Source organism: Diabrotica virgifera, chromosome 5 (genome assembly GCF_917563875.1).
Source record: "Diabrotica virgifera virgifera chromosome 5, PGI_DIABVI_V3a".
NCBI lineage: Eukaryota > Metazoa > Arthropoda > Insecta > Coleoptera > Chrysomelidae > Diabrotica > Diabrotica virgifera.
Window position 1 is genome coordinate 104,018,325 of NC_065447.1, and position 4,284 is coordinate 104,022,608.

Here is a 4,284-nt window from a genome sequence, read left to right on the forward strand (position 1 = left end):
TGTTCCCAAGCGCGACAATCCTCCAAATGTGCCTCAGGCGAGGCCTATAGAAGAGTTTTGGGCTGTTTTGAGTCGAATGGTGTATAATAATGGCTGTGAAGCCCAAAATGAAGATCAGCTAAGGCGAAGAATTTTGCAAAAATTTCTTGAGATCGATTTAGAAACAGTCCAAAGACTTATTGCACATGCAAGACCAAATTTATGTGCCATCGAAGATCACGGACCTCTTTTTGTTGTATAAAAATACATTATAAACCTTAAATATGTAGACTTAATTTTTTGTATTTAGTTAATAAAATAAAATTAATTTACAATTAAAAATTACATATATATATTTTCCGAAAACTTTAGGGACATACGTTACCAGGAATACACTTAAATATCCATATCTTGTTTACACAGTTAACAAATACAATAGAATAGAACAATACAATAGAAGTGTACTCAGCTGATAGATGACATCTCGTTCGCTCGATTTTAATAATTATTAATTGATCATCTCGTGTTATTTTGTAGATATACATATATTTATTACTTGAGTGTTTTGTTTATAATATTTTCACTATCAATGTAATAGTTTGTAAATACCTAATCACAATGTGATTCCAGCTGAATTACATGATTTTATTGTGTCACCTAAAAATGCGTGACCTAGATCTCTGTACCTTGCAGTTGTGTTGTAAAGCGGTTGTAAAGTCCTTTTCATGAGCATTTTTCAGTGCGTCACAAATGATAGAAAAAAGGTAAGTCCGTGATAAATACACACATAATATTTATTCTAACATGACATTTTAGTTAAATCTGACAGTTGTCACATTTTATTTGCAATTTATCATAAAAACCAATCAATTGTGGTTATTGCATTTATAAAATGGTATTTTCTTTGATTTGTATAGTCTTATAAAGTGTACAGATTATATTCATAGATATATTATATAATTCGTAAATATTTTTGTTTTCGATTATAGTGCCATCTATTGACAACTAGAATACATGTTATAAATAAAATAAATGTTATAAATAAAATAAATACGTCTGTAATCACAGACGTCCCTTTTTTTCTGTCACATACAATTTAATGCGTTAGAAATAAATCGAAAAACTGTCAGGCAATGAAAAATGATCATGAAAAGGACTCTAATTGTGTAATCAAAACAATATCGTAAAATATAAAACTTTAAATCTGTTTCAATAAACTTTTTTAAAGAAATTATTTTTAGTAGTTTTTGAGTACTGAATTAAAACCCTTTACAAAATCTTCAGATATGTGGGTGTTTTGCTAAACTAAAATATTTTGCTTATTAGGAAATTTTAAAATGTTTACATAATTTGACAAATAAATGGTAATAAATAACTTGGTCGCTTTTCAATAATTCGATTAGTCCAACACTTGATTTCCATTCTTTCTATGTGTCCTGTCCAGTTCCTAGCAATATTTGGTATTGAATCGGACACTTTTGATCGTCTTTTATTTCTTCATTGAATTTGTGATTGCTGATCTTAATGTTGAGCATTCTCCATCTCCACAGCTCTAGTGTTTGGGCTATGTTATTGTTAAAAGTCCATGTTTCAGATTCATATGTCAGACAATACTTGGTAAAAGATCAAATACTGTATCAAACAAATACTAATGTCTATATTTTTATATCTTCGAGATTTTTTGAAAATAGTTGCGAAACAACTGATGAATTCCCACTTCGATTGTTGTCAAAAAATTTACAATACCTTACTTCTCTGAAATCTTCCACGGAATATAGAAGAACCGTAGATATATAGGCAATTTTACAAAAGTCTAGTGAAGAAGCTACAGGAAAAAAATGTCAACCTACTCCTGCACTGAAAAAAATATTGTACATAGTACCAATGAACGCCAATCATTGACTTTTTTTACATTGATTCAATGAACATTTTGTTAATACAATAAACAGGTAGTCATTAAGTAATGACCATATTCATTATTACAATATAATTGTATTCATTAAAAAATAATGAATAGAATTATTAATTCAATGAATCGTTTTATCAATCCAATGACTTTTTTCATAATACTAATAATTTGTTCATTGTATATATGAAACTATACATCAGGATTATGCGGTTAAATTAATGAATATAAAACGTTGCACTAATGTACAGTGTTCTTCAAATTATAACCTCATTTATTGAATCAATGACCGCATTTTTTGATTTTATGTTTAAGATAAAATACAATTCTGTTAAAGCAAACCGGACTGATGTAAAAGTTCATCAATTTAATGAAGCGAGATTATTGTTTTAATGTAATATACCTGAATCAGTGATCAATACATTGTAGCAATAATCTCTTACATAAACCTGTATATTTCTTGAAATGTTGAAGTGTTTCTATTGGTGCAGAAAAGTCACGTGACAACAGTGAATCAACCCTGCCGACTTCTAAGACTGGCTTGGCACTAGTAATTTGTCTGTTCAACCTGCACATACCACATTAATAGAGAAGAAAAGTTCTGCGATTTGGTAGATTTTTCTAAAGTATGTATTTATATATATTGTTAACAATGAGTCAATTAATAAGTTGGATTTCTGTAAAAAAGTTGTACATATTTCTATTTTTATTTTGCAGATTGATATGGACTTTGGAGTGGCATTTGGAAATGGAAATTGACTTATTGATGGATCGGACATCAATTTCGAAAGAATTATTTCCTTTCTTCAGTGTGAAAGTCATATCAAGGAAAAACAAATAAATTTTATTTGAAAAGGCTACCCATGAAAACATTACGGAAGGTGAATATTTCTTTATTCAATCCTACTTATCTAGTATTAATTAATTTTTGTTCTCTGTAAATTTTTTGAAAAGCTAATTTAACACATAGGTAAAAGAAAATAGGAACCATTTGAAAATATTTCTAATGGTATAATCTTATAAAATATTAGTAAATTAAATCTTTATGTGATTAAACTGTAAATAACTGAAAAATAATATTAACTCCCGCAGTCGCAGTCGGTAGTATCAAAATAAATTTTTTTCGGGATAAATTAAAATATTTCTGTAATAAAAATGGCAACCAAAAATACAACTATGTACCTACATTATTTAGATTAATTTTTTTATAATAATTATTAATATTAATTGTAGATGGCAAACAAAAACATGCAAATTCTTCTTTGGGTTCCACATGGAAATTTTGTGTCAACTAATAAAATGGTCAAAAAGAGATCTTAATGGACAAACATATATAATAAAATATACCATCAGAGATTCCCAGGAATCATTCTTACACGTCGGGAAGGTCCAGCAAGAAGTGTAAGACCATATTACATTTTTGAAATCAAAGAAAAATGACATTCAACCATTAATTACTGCCAGAGGGATATGTGTATATTTTGACGATATCAGGTATACATTTTATATTTATTTAATCTGGATTTTCCTTCTGAGTCAGAAATGTTCTGGAATTTTATTGAATATTTTATATTTTTTTAATACAAGGTAATTGCTCTTTTTCTTTCAGAAAAATAGTTTAGATAATCTAATAACCAATAAGTCTAAAATTATATCCAATAAATATTGATTCTACATATTTATAATTTTTTATGTTGTTCATTATTATTAAAAAATAACACAGTTATATACAATATACAATATACTTATAGAGAAACAGAAATTTTCTGAAATTTCAGAACTTTTTAAATATTTTCATCCTGTTTGATTTTTGTATAAAATAAGAAGAATCAATTTCTGCTACATATATCTAGTTATTCAATTTTTTTCCAAATTAAATGACAACAAGAGGTGTGTTAATTAAATATATTTTTTTTTTCTTTAAATTTATAGATACTTAATTATAATTTGAGAGTCTGCAAAAAATCGTTGATTACTATATTATTTGTAATACTTATGTAGATATTAAGTCGTCACTTTGTTTACTTATTAACTATTTGTATGTTACTCAGTGTACCTGTTTACAGTTATATTAAAACTTCTAAAACTTATTTTGAACATTATTTTCATCAACTCTATTTCCTACTTTCCGTTTCCTATTTATGGCTTGACAGTAACCACATGTGATCATATCGATGTCTTAACACATTGAATCAATGTAAACGTACATTATTTTAATGTAAATATTTTATTATATCTACGTACTCATACGATGAAACAAGTTTTCAGATTAAGTCAGTGATTCTCAACCTGTGGGGCGCGCTTTTAGTAATGGGGGGGGGGGGGGCGTGAGCCTATAATATAGGGTGTCTGCGTAACTTGGAACCATATGGGAAACGTTTTTAATATAAATCATCAGA

General features: G+C 27.8%; 1 long non-coding RNA gene across 1 annotated transcript; it reads left to right on the top strand.

Moving 5' to 3' along the window:
• Positions 1-528: 528 nt before the first annotated feature.
• Positions 529-3,866, top strand: LOC126885077 (uncharacterized). The gene is made up of 4 exons (XR_007698271.1): positions 529-743; positions 2,377-2,511; positions 2,603-2,766; positions 3,119-3,866. It is a non-coding gene; the product is annotated as an uncharacterized LOC126885077 (long non-coding RNA).
• The last annotated feature ends 418 nt before the right edge of the window (positions 3,867-4,284 follow it).